The sequence below is a fragment of the Phasianus colchicus genome, chromosome 1, assembly GCF_987193195.1.
Source record: "Phasianus colchicus chromosome 1, bPhaCol1.hap1.1, whole genome shotgun sequence".
NCBI lineage: Eukaryota > Metazoa > Chordata > Aves > Galliformes > Phasianidae > Phasianus > Phasianus colchicus.
This window is the reverse complement of record NC_143436.1, coordinates 54761418-54783507: the sequence shown is the minus strand read 5'-3', so window position 1 is coordinate 54783507 and position 22090 is coordinate 54761418. Positions and strand designations below refer to the sequence as shown.

The window sequence follows — 22090 nt, the reverse complement described above, 5'->3', positions numbered from 1 at the left end:
CTACCCTGGTGCTGACAGAGCACCTGTCCTGCTCTGAAAGGGAAACATGGGGACCCCCTGCTATCTGCAGACCACTAGCTAAGATGGCTGCCCTGGCACCTCAAGGCATCCTGCTCTGATTTTGTCTCTCTTCTTTGTCTTTGGGGCTATGTGTGGCTTAGAGGGTCTGGAAAAAGGCTCCTCAGGGTGTTTCCTGGTTTTGCAGGCTTGCAGGGCATGGGATGCTTCAGAAAAGCAGATTTCAGTGGCCTTTCAGAGCAAATTAAGGCTGTCAGTACTTTCCTGGGGTTTGCTGAGAGCAACAGATGGATCCTGAGAACAAGCAGTAGTCACTTTTTATAGGTTTTCTTGGTGGCTACTCTAATATGAATTTACCAGGAATAGGGGTAAGACAGAAATCTCAGAGAAATGACTTCCAGAAGGCTCCAAGTGCTGGTAAACTTAGCCCTGGTGTATATCAAAGGTAAGCAGCCCATGACTGCATAACAGATACTGTAAAGCAGAAGAGAAAAAAATCAGTGGGGACACTGGGAGTAAATTCCCACAACACAAATGACTTATCTTCCCCCTTTTCAGCCTGTGACTGTCCATCTGCATAAGTGTCTGTCTGTCTGTCTGCCCGCCTGCCTGCAAGTCATTCCTCTTCCCAAGAGCTTTTGAAGTGGTTGGCTAATTTCAGCCAAATTAGTTGAGTGAGAAAGATCTCAGCATTGCTAAGATTTTGGGAGTTTCTGGAAAGTAGGCTTGGAGAAAGAGCCTCTGCCAGAGCCTTGGCTAGAAGGGCCTGTGGGATGGGCTGAATCCTTGTGACATTCTGTGAGATTACGACAGGTCCTCAGGCAGTACAGCAGAAAAACAGACTTTAGTGCTCCTGCTTGTCATGCTCATCTGTGCATTCATAGTAGCCTGCTATAAATTCAGATTATGCTGCACTGCAGGACAGAAGGAAAGTAAACATCTACCTGTGGATACAAACAGTTGTGCTGAACTGTTTAAGTCCTGCAGTTTCCATACATTCCTTTGTATGTCTCTACACTGAAACACACCTGTAATAGTCACATCCAAACAGCTGTGGAAGTGTGTAGAGACAGTTACTACAGGATTCTCAAGATGTCTCTCTTTGGGCTGCCTTTTGCAGCGTCTCAAGGATATAAGCTGAGAGAAGAAAAGAATTAATTACCGTAAGCTTTATGTTGTAAGAAGGAAAATTCAAAGTTTCCAGGTGATGTGGTATTTCCTGTGGAAACAAATAGCCAGAGGCAAGCCTGGAGAGGTATAGCCAGCATTGCTGAGGAAAGCCAGAAGAGTTAGAGATTAGGCAGACAAGGAATAAACATTGCATACTGTGTACCAGGTGAGGAAGTAGCACGTCCTAGGAAGTGGTGACAAAGTGCTGTCAAGTGGTGAGCAAGCATGAGGTCTCAGTGGGGCTGGAGGAGTCTGGGCTGTGTCTGCTCAGGAGCAGACGTCCCATGCTACTCAGTCCTGTTGCATCCTTTACTGGTGTCAGCACAAATGAGGACCTACAGAGATATCAGGAAGGAATTAACAGAGTCAATTAGTTGTTAAACCCACTCCTGACAGCTGGAGATGCAAGGAACTCCAGGTGATGGGTTTATCTGAGCAGGAGATTGAGAGGCCCCCTGGATCTTGGCATGAAGTCTCTGAATGTGGTAAAGGATGGGATACTGAAGGCTCGTGTTGTGCCTTGAGCACAGCAGGATGTAAGTCTTGGAAAGTGATAAATCCAGAAAAATCTAAATTGGAAATGAAACTTAAATGTCTTAACTCTGAAGGCAACAAATGTCTGGAATAGCTAACTGAGGATGTGGTAAATTCTCCAGCATTCGGAGACAAAATCAAGATACCCTGGATCTCCCACAAGGTACAAGGCTTTATTCAGAGATCAGAGGGTGAAATTCTGTGGTGTGAGTTATGCAAGAAGACAAGCCAGATGATCCGTCTGATCTGCTCTCGCCTTCACAAATATGAATCAATGTTTAGCAAGGATATAGAATTACCAGGAGACAAGAAACTGAATAATAAAATAACCTCAGCATATTCAAGAGTTCACATCAAAGGGTGGACCTTTTTTTTTTTTTAAGCGGCAGTAGTGATTTGGAGGAAGATCTTGGGGATGGAGGAGGTTGTGTTGTTTTCCTACTTGGAAATGTGACTGCTGTCCAACTCTGACCCTAGGGACAAAGTTAGTCTTCATGCTGGAACTTCATAAGCTTGTTCATGGGCAACATTTGTTGGAAAATTACTGGAGTTTCTAGGTGGGCTTATTCTAAATCATAACTTTCTTCAAGATGTATTTGTCAGTCTTCAGTAGTACAATAAAGCATGGTCCTGCACAGAACAGATTTACCCAAATGGGTTATTAACCAGGATTAGGGCCAAGCAGACGTCAGTATGACTGATTAGCTCAAAATAAACAAACTTGCGAGATAAGAAATATCTCTGGCTATGCTTCTTCTGGTTGTGCATGCTCAATAGATGATGGGAAATGACACATTAGGTAGGAGGTAAAATGACTCATGCCCTGCTGTAACGTGTAGAAGTCAAAGCAGAGGAATTCAGGAATTTTCAGTCTGTGGGTATAATATGAGCAATGGCCCAGATCCAGGAAAATCTGCAGTGGAGATGGATCCCCTCAAGGTGTGGAGCCTCTCTGTCTTAGAATTGTGCAGGTGTACAGATTTATTTTGGCAGCTGAAACTCTCTAAGTACTGACATTACTATCATTTTTGTTATGCCACACACATTAAAGTTCTGATAGCCAATAATAATAGAGAAGAGAAACTGTTGTTCTTCCATGTGAATATTAGTTGGTCTTGCCAAATGAGGAATACAAAATATTTTAATTCATTTTCAGTGATAGAAGAGGTTTATATTACTTTGTTCAGTCCATGTGATCAGCATGCAAAATGTTAAAGAAGTACAGACCAAATAAATTGCAAGACTTTATGGAATTGTACTAAACTAAATCCATCCACGTACACTGAAAACTGTTAGTCCAGTCCATTTGCTACAGAGGACTTGCAAGTCAAAGTTGTAGAGATGATTTGTAAAAAACATAATTGCTTGCTCAAAGATGGTAGGAATTCCCAATTTTTTTAATGTTCATAGTGAAAAAATGGATTTTGCATTACAAGATAATCTGTTTCAGTAAGTGTGTGGATCCTTGAAAACAACTTCTACTCATTCAAAGAATTATATTCATGTTATCATTTTCTAGATGAAACACTGGTATTTTTCAAATTAATTTTAAGTGCTTATTTTTCATTTCAGAAATTTAAGAAAGAATTTAGCTACCCAGATCATTGCTGAGTGAATCCTTTTAGTCAATCTAGTAAAGGCTTTAATTTCCTCAAGCACTTCATTGTGAAAGTGAAGTGAGAAGGAAAAGCTGGTTTAGATCAGTTGGAAATTAAACAATTCTTGCTGAATGCTTCTTTCCAGTAGGCAAACATACCAACACAGTAAAAGCTCTACACAAAAACTTCCTTGAAAACTTGATGATTTTTACTATGAATTGTAGAATTTAGTCTTTCAAAACACTGCTTTGATCACTTTGGATCTTATTTTATTCATTGTCAGACTGAAGGTGACACCGTTTATTTGCACTACAGGAATATTATGAGAATAACATTCTGAAAATAGGAAAGATTCTCCTTTTTTTTTAACTGCAGCCCTACTCCAATTCTTGTGTCCAATGGTGCCATTTCTCAAGTTGTTCAGGCAAAGAAATGTGCAGAGGCACAATTCCTCCTCCTGTCCTAGCTTGGTATCTTCCCACTTTCTTTGTCCCTGTGTGTGCTCTGGCTCAGCTACTGGCTGATCTCCAAAATGAAAGGGAAGGTCTTCTGTATTTATGGCTTCTCTCTGTCCCATTCTCTGCCCTTTTCCTGCAGCACTGCCTCTGCTTTCCCTCTCTGCTTTTAGTTAATAGCGAGTGTTAAGATAAAAATTCACTAATTAGAGTACTCCCACTTCTTGTTCTTCTTGTGTCCTCTGAACGTTTTCATATCGTTACTCTGAGGCATATGGGATATCACTGAGAAGCAGTTAAATCTAATCTAGTTCCTAGAAATGCTTGGACTTATTTTTGCATATTTGCCCTTTTATTTCTTTAATGATGTTCCTTGAAAGTCTGATCCTTGAGTTGGGGAAACTCTGCTTTCTTAGCAAGAATGCAAGCAGTCTTGAGGGGATGGGAAGCAAGGATTTAGGATAATTAGGTTTGAAATTAATCTCACCTCTTCTTTAGATACCAAACTTAAGTGCTTTGTTTGGGAGATTTGTTGCTCTAAAGTCCTATCTAATCATATGAGATGAGCATAGCACATTCAGCAAATAATTCGGTTCATAGCTGGACCCACCACCATCATTTTAAAAGAGAGACGTGGCTTATAATATACATCCTCAGCCAGATCTCTACTGTTGTGAACCAGTAGCATCTATTTCATGGTGAGTGGAGATGTATCAGTTAATTTCAGCTTGTCCTTTTAAATTTTCCTGTGGAAAAGATTGATATTCCTCATTTTTCCCCCCTCAGTCAGAGCAGTTTTGCTGCATTCATTCAATTCTCCTTATGGCATGATATTCTCTTGTAGCCAAATTCTGGTGTACCTCTGAACCTGACAAAGGTCTATAATGACTGCTCTCCATGCCTCGCCATGATCAGATTTTATGCACCTGTTGGAAAGTGCTTAGAGAAACATAAATATGTGGGCAGCAGAGCCTTGCTTTGCCAGTGAGGGTGGAGAGAGTTTTGAGTGCGGTCAGGGTCCTGAATCAGCCTTGAGGTTTCTCTTCATAGGGTAGTATCAGAGAGGAGATAAAAAGCCCAGTGAGCAGGGCAGACAAAAAGAAATGCTTCTGAAGAGCATTTGCAACAACTTTGCAACCCACAGCAGTAATGGGTTTTAGTCAGGGACTGCCTTGAGAGTTCTCTGAGTGAAGGCCAATTTTCCTTTCAAGGCACTGTATATTTAGTTATTTAATCAAGCCAAATTATTCTTTCTCTCCTCATCCACAGTTAGATCACGGCACAAAACTGAGCACAGCCTTTCATTCTACCTTCTCTTGCTTCTCTGTTTGACCTAGACTTTGGGGAGCCATTAAATTGTCTGAAATATTGATTTAATAAAGGTAGAAGAATTAAAAAGGACAAAGAGACACCTGACTAATTGGCATTTCCAAGAGATTTTTGTAATCAGCCAATGGGGATTTTATAAGGTAAGAAGTATTTGCTTTCACATAAATTTCTTCCACATTCTTTCTCTCATGTTTGCTCGGTAAACCTTCTGGAATAAAGATCACATCTGCCTCTCTGTAAGCTTTATACTTGGGAGGTAATTGAGTTGGCTCTTTGTTATGAAAGCATGTACTCGTTTAATTGCACATATGTGTCTGTGAACACACTATCCCTGCTTCTCTCCTAAATTTGATTTGGAACGAATCCCATGAAGGCTCTTTTCCAGTGTTAATGGATAAAAGGTCTTTACCAAATGGAGAACTATTCAAACACAACATTTAATAAAGTTTAGTTTGAAAATTATTTTTTTGCAGGAACTCTCTTTGAAAATGCACAGTTCTGAGAGTGATTTTTTTTTCTCCCCAGAGTGATTAATAGCAAATATCTTCCGCTGGTTGTGATCTGCAACCAATCCAGTTTTATTTTTGGAAATATGGCATAAAAATGTGACAGCTTAATGGTATGAGAGTAACACATTCACACTGTTGTAAGAGTTATTTGTTACGTCCTGCCTTCCCATGCTGATCAGTAATACAAAATCTTAGAAGATAAGATCCTTACAGTGAAATGAAAGTAAATGCTGTGGTTACTTTCATTCCATTTCTGTGCTTAAGATGTTGACCGAAAGGTAGTAATGCAAGCTATGCAATTCATCTTCAACATGTTGCTGTCAGGAACAGTGGAGCAAAGTGCTGGAGGGAGGTGATATGAGGACCTGGAAATCTGTCCCTTAGGCTGAGTAGCCACATTATTCAAGCAGCATTAGGCAGTACAGATTAGGTAAACTATACTTAAAGCAGCAGTGTGTGTCAGTTTGACAGATGACTATCCTGTGGGCTTTTTATCATTTTCCATTAATTTGAATTTTACTGTATGCCAAAACTCAGCAACTTATTGTTATGAGTTGACAACCTGATATTTTTGTTCCATTTCTACTTAGCATTTGTTCAACACTAACTCAGATAAAACTTACCTGAACTGAGTTCTGCTTGTATGAGGACAAGATTAAGGTCAGCTGAATGATGCACATTTGTGCCAAAGGATGTCACTCAACTTATGGCTCCCTCCGAGCTTAGGAGAGAAGGGATGGGGGCAGAAGAGTCTGTCTTTAAATGTGGCTGGTGTTTCTGCCACAAGACATACCATCATACATCAGCATACTGTTTTGTGCCAAGTAATGCTTCTGCAGCATGTGGAGGAAACAAGTCTTCTTTTGTTTACTGATTCCTCAGTCATCCTCTGGCTGTTCCCTTTACAGTCTTTTCCTGAAGGATTTGGATACATTTAGGTCTTGGGTTTTTGGTCTATACCAGTGACAAGACTATAAAAGCAGCACATGTTTCCAAATATCTGTATTTTCCAACCAAACTGCTTACACTGGATTCATAGGGTGTTTGTAACAGAACACTTGATACTCAGCTGGGTGGTTAAGACCAAGTAAAGGGTATGAAAACAGGACTCTCAGCTGAGTGCTGTAACCACTGTTTCATTAGGCATAATGAGGAGCCAGACTCTGATTTCAAAGAGCAAAAAGACATTTATAAAATATTGTCAGCAAAATTACAGTTCTGATTTAAAAAGTTATTCAAGCTGTACTTGCCTGTATTTACAGATTTTCCTTGGGCACTAGTTTATTTGGTGTGCTGGGGCAAATAATCAAGTAGATGGGGTGTTGCATACCACTATTTGTCGTGTTAAGAAATTAAGACTTGCCTTTTCAAGAGCTGCACATTTCTTCTGTGTCCTGGGTCACTGACCAATGAGCAACTAACAAGAATCTGTTGCTTAAAGAGGTGGAATCTGATCTTGTAGTCTTTTTCAAGGGAAGCCGAGGTTGTAGCTAGAGGTTAGGACAGAAGGAGAAAAACATTCTTTGAAATTTGGTATGCATTTGTCTCTGTCAAGGCTGTGAGATTTGTGGCAAAATTCAGAGCTAGACTAGATTAATAATTTCATGCCTTCCTTAAATTCTGGCTTATGTCTTAGTTCTATATCCATGCTCATAAAATGACTACTGCTTAGGTATATGTAAGAAAGCAATAGCACAGAATTTTTTTTTTTAGGTTTACCCAGGTGGAGACCATCAACATTTTTCTTCAAAACTTTCAACTTTGACAGAGAACTGGAGTTTCTGTAATGTTTCAGTACCTCTGAAGTGTCTACTACATAGGAAAGCGCTTTCTGTTTTTTCCCCCCAGAAATAAAATGAAAACTGGTATTTTTAGTTGAAGAGGATATCCTGAAGAACTGCAGGTGCTTCAGATTTTATCATGATGCTGAAGTTTTCTGATGATGTATTTGCTATACGCACATTTTTGTTTTCATTTTCTGGTAACTTTTTAATATGCATAAAAAAGCAATGCTGTTCAGCTGACCTATGCATGGACCTGGCGCATTGCTTGACTGGTAATGGAAGAGAAATCTGTCTGGGAACAACTACTTTGCCTAGGTAGAGCAGAAAGGAGCACTGTGATTTTTGACTGGGCAGCCCTGGGATGGCATAGCTACAGGGGGGCTGCAGAAGAAATAGGGACCTCCAGAATTTGTCACAAGGCTTCTCTTATCCAGACTTGATTTCATGATTAAGAGCATCATATTGTATTAGTTCATCATTAAGAGGATGATAAAGCTCTTTCATCTTGTGTCAAGCAGACAGAATCCTGACTCATAAAGGACACATCAAAAGAACAAGATTTGTTCTTCCCATCTACAGAGATTACAGAAGCATTGTGAGAGGTAAGACAAACCTAACTGAGGTGGTCGGCTTAATTATGAAGAATAACAGGCCTACAAATTCTTAACACCAAACATTTAGTTCAGAGAGTTTTGAAATTGAGACAGATGCTTTGCAAGCATTGCATTGCACTGCCTTTGATGGAGTGATGCTCATTTACACCAATAAAGAGTTTTGGTCTTGTTCTGTACTTTCAGAAGCAACAGAGAAAGCCAGTTAGGAATGACGATTTCAGAAGAGCAAGGCATAACAGAGGGTCTGCTTATCTGTGAGTCAGAGCTCACCTTGTAATTTATGTTGTGCGAAGCCTGGTAACAGTGCTGGGGAGCCAAGTACTTCCTGATAACCGCACCTCCCGGAATTGTGCAGTGCTGCGACTAATAAATCTTAGCGATGGCACACAGCTAAGCTGGGAAAAAATGAAATCAGCCACTCGGGCAGCTGAACAGCCGTCTCAGCAGTGCTGATTCACCCAGAATGATGCACTCCAAGGGGTTTTCACCACCTAAACAGATGTTCCCCTAGCACAGGATGCTTTCCATTTTTATATTGTTCATGCTGGATTTGTGTGTTGTAGGTCAGATCTTCAGCTGCTTGTAACCAGACCTGTCTAGTCAATTGCTGTCGGGACAAGACTCATGCTCTCAGACCCCATCTCCTGCTTCCGTCTGCAGTGCAGGCCTCCGTCCTGCTGCGGGCGGCCCCGAGCTGGAGGGAAGCCATGGTGCTGTGCTGCATGCGGCACTGCGTCTGCGAACAGGCTGTGCTGGAAGGTGTGCTTCCCAGCTGATGGGACATCGCTTCCACCAGACCCAGCTGCCCGTCCCCTCTGCTGGCGAAGGTGGTATGACATATCCCTTGTGACCTGGAGGCCCTGCATTGCCCTGCTGGGCAGCAAAAATGCTGACCAGATTACACTGCTATGGTACGTTGGATTTTTTTGTCATCTTCAACTTTTACATGTTCGCGTCTCAAAACAGAAGATTTTGTATTTCAAGGTTTCACAGAAGAGTCTGAAGCATGCCCTTTGCAGGTGCTAATCTGGGACATTACTGAGAGGCAGAGAGAGGAGGATCACATAATTTAAGTATTAAGAAGAGTATGGAACTGTACAGTGCCAAGTGTGCTGAAGTGTTAATCCCCATGTGAAACTACTGCAGTGCAATACAATAAATAGCAATAATAAAGACACAATAGCAATTCAAGTCTTCTGTAAGCTCAGGAGAAGTGACATTTAGCAAATGATAGAGCAGACTCTTCTTAACTTGTGCTGCTTCTCAGATGTTGTGGAACTCTATTCAGTGTCACATGAAGACAGACATGCTCTCTAAGATGGATAAAAGGCAGAAATTTACATGGAAGTGTGTCTATTAACTGCCAGTATTTAGCAGTGGCTATTGTACACTGTGATGTGAGATACTGTGATTTTCCCTGCTATAGATATGAAGGAATGAAAGACTTATGTAAGGAGTAAGTGGTACCTTTGCTGTCAGAGCACAGTGATCCCTGGCAGATGACTCTTTACTGCTTGCCACAGTAGCACTAAATATAAGATTTTCAAGTGTCCTGCCCAAGCACCAGTCCAGATTTGAGGATTGAAATGCCAACATGGCATCTGTTGTGGGCTCAGGGCTTTGACTAATGGGATCAAGGGCTTTTGTTGTTGTATAATGTGGATTAGACCACTGACAGCTTTGTTTCTGCTTTGGATACTAGTTCATAGGGAGGAGAGTCATGGGAGAAACTTTCTTTCACACAGCGTTTGTGGCTGTCACCTGAAGAGCTTGCTGTAACAACCCCTGCACTGGAACTTCTCTCTTCTAACAGTACCTGAGACCAACTCGTGGCTGTCCCAGGCAATACCTTGTCTAAACCGTTGTCACTGTTTTAAGATTACATGCCATGATACCTAAGGTATACATTAGTATTTATTTACTGAAATTAGGTGCAATTCTGAGGACACTGGCAATGTGCTTTGTTTTTCTCCATTCAGTAATGTCAGATTAATCCCAACATTCTGTGTTTTCTTGTGAGCTTTCTGCAGCAAGGTTTTGGATGAACTTCCCAAAAATCTCAAGGCTTTTACTCTGGTACAGTTTCTTGTGAATTTTCCCCTATCCTTCAAAAGATGCTTTTCAGGTATTTTGGAGTCAGCGGACCCCAAAACAAAAAGGGAATACTTGAGCACAACTTCAAGATTTTAGTCTGATTTAATCATTAATCATTTGAGATTTGTTGAAATGTTTATGAACTGAGTACTACTGAACCATAGAAGAATTCCTACTGAAACCCACACCCAGGTACATTTTCTCATGTTACTGATTTTATGAGAATAAGGTAAATTTTTCCTGCACAGTCTTAAAGGATATAGCCATCTCCTACAGAAAATGTAGTCTTCTCTTACTGTGAAGTGGTAGCAATCTCAGAAGGGTGACAGATATTTTCTGCATGGCCTATGAGATGAAGAGTGAGCAGCAGGATGAGTTTTCTTGAATGTCAGCTGATTCATTGATGTGACTGTTTGCATTACTAAATGCTCTGTTACAGTGTGAAGGAATATACCAATAGCTAGAAATATTGCTGGTTATTAAGTGCATGTTTTTTTCCTCTGCTATTTTTGGTAGCCTTCTTTTGGTTGAAAGAATAATGTAAAGCTTATTAACAGGAGCAGACACTCAGGACCAGTATTGTTCTCTCTGGAATGAATATTCTGGAACCATGCCTTCATGTTATTACAGGAAGATAAGCAACGTTTTTCTGCAGCATGTGGCAGAAACCCTTATTTAGATTACAGTAGTAGAGCTGAAACTCCTTAAAAGTTATTCTTAGCAGTGGATGTTTAACAGGGTTCTCTATACATAACTGTGTTTCCAAACAGTTCAGTATTGTCTTAGGAAACCATGAAGTAAAATCAATTATTGTGTTCCATTAGGAAAAGAACAATGAACCAATTACACCCACGCATTCAGGGATTTAAAATTTTTTAAAATCCATGATAGGTTATGGCTGTCAGTCCAACCTCTGGTGTGGAGGAATTGGGACAGGGTGCCTAAGGAGGTGGTGAAGTCACTGTCCCTGGGGGTGTTGAAGAACCGTGTGGATGTGGCACTGAGGACGTGGTCATGGGCATGGTGGAGGTGGGCTGCTGGTTTGAATAGTTGATTTTAGTGGTCTTTTCCAACCTTAATGTTCCTATAAGTCTACAAAATATCAGCAAACTTAATTGCAACAGCTCATGATATTTTTCTGTCCACGCTAATGAACAGATTTTAGTCTTTCCTTAAAGACTGTATTGGGTAGAGTATTTGGTTCATCGTATTCAATTATTATACCCTTCACAGTTTAAAGAAAATGCATGCCCTGTTTCTGCTTGGAGCCTGTCCATCTTTGGTTTCAACCTAGTGGATTTCATTATGCTTTTTACGCTATATATGACACCTACAGTTAAAAATCTCTTTCTTACAGTTACACTAGTTACTCTACCATCCAAGTATCTGTGAGCTGTGATCATATTACCTCTTAGACTTCTCTGGGATAAATCAGATTAAACTTCTTTAGTCTCAGTCTGATTTCCAGACCACAGGTCATTCCTGTAGCTCTTTTCTGAACCCTTTCCAAATTCTGAATACACTTCGTAAAGTTTGGATGCCAGAACTACATGTGTTATTTCAGCAATATTCTCACTAGAGCTATATACTGACTCTTTCAAACTCCCTTGCTTATTTATCTAAAGACTGGAATTGCTCTGGAGAGTCACGTTCAACTGATTATCTAATGTGAGCATGAAGTTGTTTCAAAGTTAATTACATGTGAGTTGCCTGGTTCATTGCTAAAAGAGTGACATAAAGCTTTTGTTGCAAGATGTATGAGCTTGCTTTTTGTTCCGAAAATGCAAGTAGTACAGTTGACGGGGAATTAATCCTTATAACAGACTTGTTCCCCACATCACTTTTATCAGCCTATATCCCCTTTGTGTTTAAAACTTCTCCTGCAGTGGTTTTGGCACTGTTTCTACCTTTTTGTTTTGTTTTGTTTTGTTTTTGTCTGAACTGTTGGCTCAGACAAAACTGGTAGCTGTGGCTGGCACCAAGAATAGAGCTCTCCTAAATTCCAGTTCCTTGAATGATAGCTATTCTGCTAAAATTACTTTTAGAGATTCATTTGTTAACCAGCTTTTAAGCCATTTAAAGCTAATGGATCGTTATGTGGGAGTGAGTTAAACACCTTAAAAGGCCTAAATATTTTTCCCTTTTGCAGCTACTTCTGTCAGCCAAGCTGGCAATCCTCACCAGGACTGTAATCAAGTCCTGTGAGTTTACAAATGTTATTAATGACTGCTGTTTAACATCATTCCTAATTGCCAGTGGAACAGCAAGTATCAAGTTAGGGTCTGAATATATCATTGCGTTTCCTTCTGAATCAGAAAGAAAAACATTTGTCAAGTAATTCTCCATTTCCCATGTAATGATTGATAATTTTACTGTTCTTTACTACTATTGGATCCATCCCATGCAATCTAGGATATACTAAGATCAACTTTTCCACCTGGAAATGATGCTTCTCTGGAACTTGTTGAGAGAATCTATCTGTTTCAACTATAGTATCAGCAGAAACCTTCATAGGTTGGTAGAGAAACTGTGGGAAAGAAGAAAATGAGTCCTACCTTGGAGATGCCTATGTCAACTTCTCAGCTTACTTAAATTCTGGTGGGAGAGAGCCTGTGTGGGGGCCTGCATGAAGGCTGAGAGGAGGGGGCGTGCTTATCCGTCGGTTCACTTGATGACTCTGGCACACCGTCTAGACTCCTGCCTTCCAAAGGGTTTCCTTTCTGAGAAAAGCCCCCCAAAGAGGCATATCCCCTAGGCCTGGCTGAGTGCTCCAACCTTCCTCCCACTCATGTTTCACATGTGAGAGCTGATCGATCTGCCAGGGGTTAGAAGGCTTCCCAGGAAAGTGTGTCCCCAGGTTCGCGTCCTCACTCTGATTTGGAGTGGTTCCCTGACCACCGAAGTATACGGGCCGTTTCTCTTTTGTCCAATGAATGCTTAATTGAAATCAGCTTCAAATCAGATGGAGCAAGAACTCGAATCTGCAGCTCCCTTTTATCTCCAGGGAACGTCCTAGCCACTGCACTGCATACTCTCATTCTCGCTAGCTCAGTCCATATGTAATTATTTATGTGGAGTGGAGAGGATCCAAGGAGATGGGGGCAGAGGGTGAGAGAGAGTTAATGAGAGGAGTGTGCGTGGGGAGAAAACCTGGCTGCCCGCGGCCTTCTGGCAGAGCTGTTCACACTGCTGTCCCTCCTCTGCCTGATAGCGCCTGGGAGCTGGGAGCTGGGAGCTGGGCCTTTTCTTTTGGAGGGGAAAACCCAGGTGCTGACCTATTTGCTGTTTGGCTTCCTCTTCTTTTTCCTCTCTGGCTCTTATGTGTGAAGGTTTTGGAAGCATGATGGCTTTGTTCTGGTGCATAATAAAAACAGATTTGAAAAGTAGCCCCTTCCCCCCATTTTTTTTTTTTTTCCTTCTGAATTGTGAAATAAAATTCTTGTTTTGTGGCCAGCCCTTCACATCACATCTGAGAGACAGAAACGTACAGCAGAAAGATTGATGGAGGTGAACCTGACAAAACCTGATTGTGCATTCCTTTTCCATTAGTCAACAAGCTCTTCTCTATAATAGATCAAGACTTTTTGGACTTGTTGCTTGTTGAGGTATACTCTTTCATTTGTCCCCTTCAGGCACGCTGTGGAAGCATGGCTCTGATTTGCTCAGCACTGTCCACTTCTCCCATTCCATCTCCATCTTCCCTGCCTGGTGCCCACTCACTTGCTGAAGAACAGATCAAGTAAGAAACAGTCTGAGGGTACCAAGGCCTTTCCACTGGTGACTGGTGTTAGAGCATGTGTCAAGCCAAGAGATTCGCAGCTTTGTTCCACTGTGTATGCTAGGTCAGCCCTAAGGTGCAGCACTGACTTCACAGCATGTACTGTGCTGGGGAGGTGGGACAAATAGCAGAGCATTTTAACATCAGGGTTACAGCTCTTAATTCAGTAAAGCTGGACTAGCACAGTGGAGAACTGTAGCCTACTGCCAGAAACTTGAAATAGCATCTTTTGTGGGATTCTCAAAGTGATTGAAACCTCCCAGCATAATATTTTGACTGACTTTTGGGACTTCTCAGCATAGGACACATTTTCAGGTTTTACACTACTACCATAAAGGCTGCTGTTCCTTTCACTCTTTTTGAATTTTGAAAATAAAAGCAAAGGCTTTCTGTTATGAGAGAACTGTTCTATTTTGCCTGTAGCAAAGAATGAAAGTGATGTGCTGGAAAGTCTGTCATTGTGTTTGTCATTGTACAGATGTGCTCATCAGCAAATGTCTGCATCAGATCTTTTCAATTTGATTTTGTCTTCACTTTTTTTTTTTTCTTTATTCCTTCCCCAGAGCCTCCATACTATCCCTAAACATATTTTGCTTTTGCTTATTCTTATTCTACTCTGTTAACTTACACCAATCTCTTTGTACTGAGTTGTTAGTACAGTGCATGGCTTCTGAACACTTTTAAAGATATCTATGTCATAGAATCATAGAATGGCCTGGGTTGAAAAGGACCACAAAGATCATCTAGTTTCAACCCCCCCTGCTATGTGCAGGGTTGCCAACCACCAGACCAGGCTGCCCAGAGCCACATCCAGCCTGGCCTTGAATGCCTCCAGGGATGGGGCATCCACAGCCTCCTTGGGCAACCTGTCCCAGTGTGTCACCACCCTCTGGGTGAAGAACTTCCTCCCAGTATCTAAACCTCCCGTCTCAGTTTAAAACCATTCCCCCTTGTCCTATCACTATCAACTCATGTAAACAGCCATTCCCCCTCCTGTTTTTATGCTTCCTTCAAGTGCTGGAAGGACACAATGAGGTCTCCCCAGAGCCTTCTCTTCTCCAAGCTAAACAAGCCCAGTTCCCTCAACCTTTCCTCGTAAGAGAGGTGCTCCAGCCGTCTGATCATCTTAGTTGTTCTCCTCTGAACTCATTCCAAGATCTCCACGTCTTTCTTGTACTGGGGGTCCCAGGCCTGGACGCAGTACTGCAGATGGGGCCTCACAAGAGCTGAGTAGAGGGGGACAATCACCTCCCTCTCCCTGCTGGCCACTCCTCTTTTAATGCAGCCCAAAACATAGTTGACCTTCTGGGCTGCAAGCGCACACTGCTGGCTCATGTCCAGCTTCTTGCCCACCAGGACCCCCAAGTTCTTCTCCACAGGGCTGCTCTTATGGTGTTCTTCACCTAGCCTGTATAAATATCTGGGATTGCCCCAACCCAAGTGCTACACCTTGCACTTGGCCTTGTTGAACCTCATTAAGTTCACATGGGCCCACTTCTCCAGCCTGTCCAGGTCCCTCTGGATGTCTTCCCTTCCTTCCAATGTATCGACTGCACCGCTCAGCTTGATGTCATCAGCAAACTTGCTGAGGGTGTACTCAGTGCCATCGTCTGTGTCATTGATGAAGATGTTGAAGAGCACCAGTCCCAAGACCGACCCCTGGGGGACACCGCTTGTGACTGGCCTTCACCCTGACATAGAGCCATTGATCACAAGGGATGTAGTAACAAAACTGTGGAGTCAGATTTGGCAAGTTTAGTTAAATGGAATTTTTGAAGTCCACTGTATGGACTGTACAAAATTTTGATTTCATTCAAGATGCTGTATTCATAAGGAAAAGCTCTAAGCTAGGATTTCTGAACCACAGAACCATTTTTACTCATTGGAAGTACTAGGTACAGTTTTCAGTTTGGGCTGGATACATAGATTTCCAGACACCAAAGCTCACTGTAACACAGAAGCATGGAGTAGGGACTATTTTCCCATTGTAGCTGTTGCAGGGGAAAGGGTAAGTATGGTGTTGCTTTTAAGCAAATGCTGGCTTAATGCTATGGGCATAGTGTGTGCTGTGCATGATCCTTTTTGACAGGGATGATGTTACCATGAAATCGGTCTTGTCTAGTTCTATCTTGTGTTCCAAAATACAAAGAACTGCTAGTTGCTTGGAGACATAGTTATATTAGCAGTGACCTGGAAGATTTCTTTTGTGAAAGCTGCCCTTATTCTAAGTGTCTCCACATACTTTCAGAACAGTAAGTGAATTATGCTACATCTGTGACTGAATGACTGCAACTGGACCCAAACTGAACAAAACATACCTAGAAGTTGAGGATTTGGTTCCAGGGATTTAACTTGTTCTATTACAGAGAAAGGAGCAAATGAGAAACTCACTTTTATGTTGAAGGCATCCCATAGCCTGGTTAGTTGAAACCTTCAGTGCATAAATCAGGGTTTAACTCAAGCCTCAGGTTAGCTTTGCTATTGAGCTTTAATGCTTATAAATGCTTTTTAGAGTTTAAATGATGTCAGCCTTCGATGTTTATGAAACCGTGGAAGTGCTGAGTCGAAAACATTCACATTAATAAGGAAACGCTGGGAACCACTGGGATTGTGCCAGTGTCAACCAGTGTTATTAAGCTACGAAGTTCTTTGGCATGGCTGAGCTAGAGAAGATCATACCCAATTTATCTCTTGTGGTTAGTCATTTGATTCATGTCTTCTGAGTCATGGCTTTGTCTTGGACTGAAAATACCAACTTTCTTATCAACCAGCTAAGAAAAATGGATTTTTTTTTTTAACAAAGTTTTGGCCATACATTCATGCTAATCAGAGATGAGCTGCTCATTTACCAGGACCATATCTTAGTAGCAGCCAGTGCCTTACTGATGCATTACTATCTCCCAGTCTACAGTGCCTCTGACTGATCTGAGTTTAAATAGCAAGATTTATTTCTTTGAGGCCCTGCATATATTAGTGCAATGTTGCAGTTGTTATCTTGTGCCAATGGGTACCAAGGGCCCACAACACTGCCCTTTCTGTGTCGTGCTGCAAGGGTTCCCTTACTTCAGTGTTATCCTCAGGTGCTGCACTAAGGGAAAAGTGTCTTCCACATAGTTTTGAAGTTACCTCGTCAGGCAATCCGAACACATGGAATATGAAAAAAATAAGTGACTTTGTTGGTCCTGCAGTCACTGCTCATCAGCTTCATGTAAAATGAAAGCACTAGAATGAAACCACTCTTTGACATCTGATTGCTGCTGATGATTAATATGATTCTATTTGGTTTGTTAAAAACAAAAACAAAAAACAACCACATACTCTTTTCCTTCGAATGGGAAACTTGTTTTCATCAGGGTTGCTAAAAGCAGCTGTAGTTTCAGGGTGACAGACATCTTTCTGCTCTTTGTCTCTGCTCTGCCTTGGATGTACCTCCATCATTTCCCACACAAGTTTTTCAGCAACCACAAAGCTTTTCAGTAAGATACAGTGAGAAGATATTACTGCTGTTTCATAATGAAACTATGGCCACTCATGACTCTGGGGCAGATGGAAGCTCTCTGAGTTTTTTCTGTTCTGGGTATTTTAACGTGGTGCACTCCCTAGCAACATAACATACTCTGCATGTCTCAGCCTGAAACACACAGATGAGAAGTGAAGAGCCTTAGATTTATCTCCTGAAGCTGACCGACAGCCATATAAAGCAAGTCTTACTGGTTGCCACTTGGACATGTACAGAAAGCCACTTTCGCAAAGAGGTCCATAAAAGCTCACTAAAACCTCAGGGTTTTGTGCTGCCTTTTTTTGAAATTTATTCTCCCAGTGTTACATATCATTTATATATTTTGACTCAAGTAGCTTGAAAAAAAAGTGGTTTGGGACCTTCTTTATGCCTAATCCATCCTCGAACCCTTCCCCCTTGCCTCATAGAAAGCCCAAGTTGAAGAGCCAAATTCACAATTATACTGTTCCATTTAATGCTAACACAACTACTCTGGTAACAAAAGAATAGGACAAAAGCAGGGAGAGTGATCCCTCAGCCCCAGAACAAATATGGCCTTTACTAGGATGCAAACACGATATGAGACTTCTCACTGTAGCTGGAGTTTGCATCACTGATGATATTTTCCTCCTAGGAAGTCCCCTGGCAAATAAAATATGTGGCAGAAGAGAGAGGACAGGGTATAATTTTTCATCGTTATGACTTTTAAGCAAAAGCCTAGTTTGGAAAGTCGGGAAGTCCAGCATTCTGGAGAGAACAAAGGAGTGGTTTGGGTGAGGCGGCATTTGCCACAATTACAGGAGGCGATTTTGGGGTCGGGTGCAGCTGTTGTGTAGAGGGATGCAAGTACAGGCTAACACCACTGATTACAGTGGAGCTGTGCCAGATGTGCATCAGCCTATGTGAGTGCACATTTTCACGTACAGCCTTTTTATTCTAGCTCATGGCAAGCTGCTTTTTCTCTTCTTCCAGCTTTCTCTCTCTAACATTTATGAAGAACAATTGTCTGCTCCTTGTAATTGGGAGGGCATTACAAGCCATGAATGCCTTTGTTGCGGTAAACCACTTCCTCATCATGTCTCTTATGTCCTTGCTTTGTAAGAACAAAATAAGCTCTGTTTGGCATCCTAAAATGGGATAACATCAAGTTTTCTGCATCTGTCCAACTGAGCATCTGCAGGGTCTATTATGCCGGATGCGTTTAACCTGGCCTGGCACCAGAAACATTATCTATGTTCCCAGAATGCTCTGGGATGTAATTGGATGTCAAATCCACATACATCACGGAGGCTCAGCCAGGCTTGCCACAAGCTTGCATAGTCCACCCACTCCAAAGCTAAAAGCCAGCATTACGTTTGATTAAACTTATTGCACCCCTTGTAACAGAAATGGCTGATATCCTTGTCCTAGAACTTTTCAGTATACCAGTTTACATTGTTTTTTCCTTAAAGCAGTTGCAAATCACCTTGTACAGTCCTTGTACATACACTTTAGCTATGCATATTATTCTAACTGGTGCCTGTTTCTGCAGACAACCATCCAAATTACTTAGTTCTGATGTCTGCTCCTCAAAGCACTGACATTATACAGCCCCTTAAAAAGTCATTTAGACATGGTACCTGAATGCACTGATGTCTGCCATAGTCTGGTGGTAACAAGAATTTCAGCGCTGTGTGGGAAATGCAGTTTCAGGTGCGAGCTTGGCTGCTCAGATTGCAGGGAGCAGTCCTGTTTTTCTGATTTGTGAGTGCCTGTACATCTGTACCACTGAAGGTGGTAGATCTAAATCAAAAAATGTGAGCCTTGCTTTTCTTACCCATCTTCTAAAAATTATTTACCAGAAGTCATGTCTATATGGTCATAGAATCATAGAATCATATCATAGAATCATAGGCCTTGAATGCCTCCAGAGATGGGGCATCCACAACCTCACTGGGCAGCCTGTTCCAGTGCGTCACCACCCTCACAGCAAAGAATTTCTTCCTGTTATCTAGACTAAATTTACCCTTTTCCAGTTTAAAGTCATTTCCCCTCATCCTGTCGCTACATGCCCTTATAAAGAGGGCAGCTTTCATGTAGGCCCCTTCAGGTACTGGAAGGAATTATCTACTTTTCTTTTTCAGAGAATCATTACTAAAATCTTTTATTCACTGCAAAATTAACATGACTAACAATTAGCAAAAGCCATTACGCTGAGTGCTACCTCAACATGAAAGCTGGATGAGGCTTTCATGCAACCTGGTCTACAGGGAGATGTCCCTGCCTATAGCTGGGGCATTGGAACTAAGTGATCTTAAAGGTCCCTTCCAACCATAACCATTTTACAATTCTGTGATATTAAGTGAATGTAAAATCCAGCATAACAAGATTTGCAGAGTGGATGCTTGCTTTTTTGTTGCACCAACGGAATTCTCTAAAATAAACAGAACAACCAATCTCAAGCAGATGCATGGAACAACAATCAGGTTTCATCTCTGGTTTTAATCTTTTGAAACCACAGCATCTGGCATTCAGAGCTCAAAAGAACTGCAGACTGAATCAGGAGTTTGCTGTAACTTAGCAGCTTGGAGGAAGCAGATGCACGGCTATGTAACAGGGAGAGATGAAACTATTCTGTTCAGATAATTGAATTATAATAAAACATGCAAGTGTTGGAACCTGGAGACAAATGAATGTCCAGAGCCAATGAAATGTTATCAGATACAGCTTGGGAACAATAGAACAGAAAAGCCAATGCCCAGCTCCAACACAGTGTCTGAAGTGATGAAACTGAATGCCCAAGTTTTATTGGTAGTTGCTATACTGCGTGACACACACACACACACACAAAGTGGAGTGAATCAATGTTGTGTGAAATCTAGGCTGGGATTGTGAATGAAGAGTAGTATGATACCAGTTCTGCTCTCTGACAATTGAGACAGACTTCTTCTTCTTAACAAGGCAGCAAATACGAAAGAAAACCCAACCCATGAAAGCCACATGGGTCTGATTTCCCATTTCCCTGCTCACTGTGCCATCATTTACCTCAGAGGCTTTGCATCACTTGGTGTGACTACCCACATCTCCTGGTCTCGTGGGGCTGAAGTCATTCTTCAGACAGCAGCTGGCCTTTAAGGACTCAACAGAGGGGGAGATGATGCTGGGCAGAACAGCTAAGCCTGCACAAAGAAATATCTTTCAAACATGCTGGAAGCTCCATGGAGACCAGTCTTGTGACATGGTTACACCATCACAGACATGTTCCCAGTGCAGTGGTTGGTGGGTGCCTCTTGCCAACCTGCCTGAGACAAGAGTGGAACATGTGTGTCAGGGTTGCCAAACATTTGCTGGGAGCAGAGATACCCCAAAACTGTTGGAGGGAAGTTTCACATATGTATTAAAACCTCATCAAGGTCATTGTTTTATTACTTTTTAGTAAACTTAGCATTACATAGCAAACAATTTTTTTTCTCATTTTGCTATCTGCCCTCTTTCTGCTCCTTCCTTTGCTTTTTTTTTTTCCTTCTACCCTTTCTGAGTGATTTATCACGAAGTGATTTTGCTTAAAATGTCCCTAAAAGTAGACATCAAGTAGCAGTAAAAATTCAAAGGCATTTATGCCGTGGTGTCTAATGAACCACCACTAGTCTGTAGTAAAGACATCTACCTTGTCATGTTCACAGAAGGCTCATATCCTGATTCAAGCTGTACTCCACTGATCCTTTTTTTCTTCCTGGATTTACAGCTCTGAATGGTGAGATCACAGCACAGTCTGATATTTCTTATCCTTTCCAAATGTGGAGAATGACTCCCTTTTGCAACTCACATAAATGTAATTCATCTGTGTTCTCAGCCTCCCATTCCGATCTCCAGTCCTTTTTAAAACAGGTCCATTCCTCCCCCTTCTCTGCTGCTTACGTGTTGGTTCAGCATGCTTTAGTCTATTTCTGTATGACAACACATGCAGATCAGCACCAGAAATTACGAAACCACTTAAATTTTCAGACAAAAAAAAATCGGAAACTGTTTACATTCACAAATGGTACCTATAGAAACAGTTTTTGCAACTATTGCTTCCTCTGGTAGCAAGTAAATAATAAAAAAAGAAAAATTGGATTTCATTCCAGAAGGATAAATATGACAGCAGATATTTACAGAAGAATTGGATTGTTTTTATGAAAAGAGCATTTTCTCTGCAGCTTTCCAAATGGGATCTAAACAACTGAACTGACAAAAGATTAAAGCACAGTCTATTACTCCAGCACAGAAAAAATATAACCCAAAGCATTCTTGTAATAACAGCACATTACTGACAGAGTGAAGAAAGCAGTGCCATTCTTCTACCCCATTATTCTCTTCTAACTCATTGAGCTCATTCCACAATGTGAAGAGATCTTTGTATGAAAAAGGTAAATAATTTCTGCAAAACATTTTTCAGAAATGCTTGAATTAAGAAAATACATAAGCTTTTCTTGTAGAAAAGGCACTTAGCCCTTGAGAAGCATCAAAGAAAGTTGGAAATATAGAAAGATGAGCAAGTTTTCCAACCCAGAGTTTGCACACTGCAACTCTGTCCCTGTACTCTTGCTTTTAAACAGGAGAAAATAGGGTAAGGATGGAGACAGAGGTTTGTGGATGTTTGTGTATTCTGCTGGACATGATGACAGACTTACTGAGTGATAGGAACTTTACCTTCGGACCTGCTGAGAAGTACCAGTAAAACAGGACT

General features: G+C 41.4%; 2 long non-coding RNA genes across 2 annotated transcripts in view; one reads left to right on the top strand and one right to left on the bottom strand.

Moving 5' to 3' along the window:
* The window catches only part of LOC149919613 (uncharacterized), a 70812-nt gene extending 55914 nt beyond the window's left edge, over positions 1–14898 (top strand). The window contains exons 3-4 of the long non-coding RNA XR_016467996.1: positions 7916–7999; positions 8575–14898. This is a non-coding gene — a long non-coding RNA (uncharacterized LOC149919613). The remainder of the gene's footprint in view (positions 1–7915; positions 8000–8574) is intronic.
* The window catches only part of LOC149919612 (uncharacterized), a 79724-nt gene extending 59235 nt beyond the window's left edge, over positions 1–20489 (bottom strand). Inside the window, exon 1 of the long non-coding RNA XR_016468008.1 lies at positions 20407–20489. This is a non-coding gene — a long non-coding RNA (uncharacterized LOC149919612). The remainder of the gene's footprint in view (positions 1–20406) is intronic.
* Between the last annotated feature and the right edge of the window lie 1601 nt (positions 20490–22090).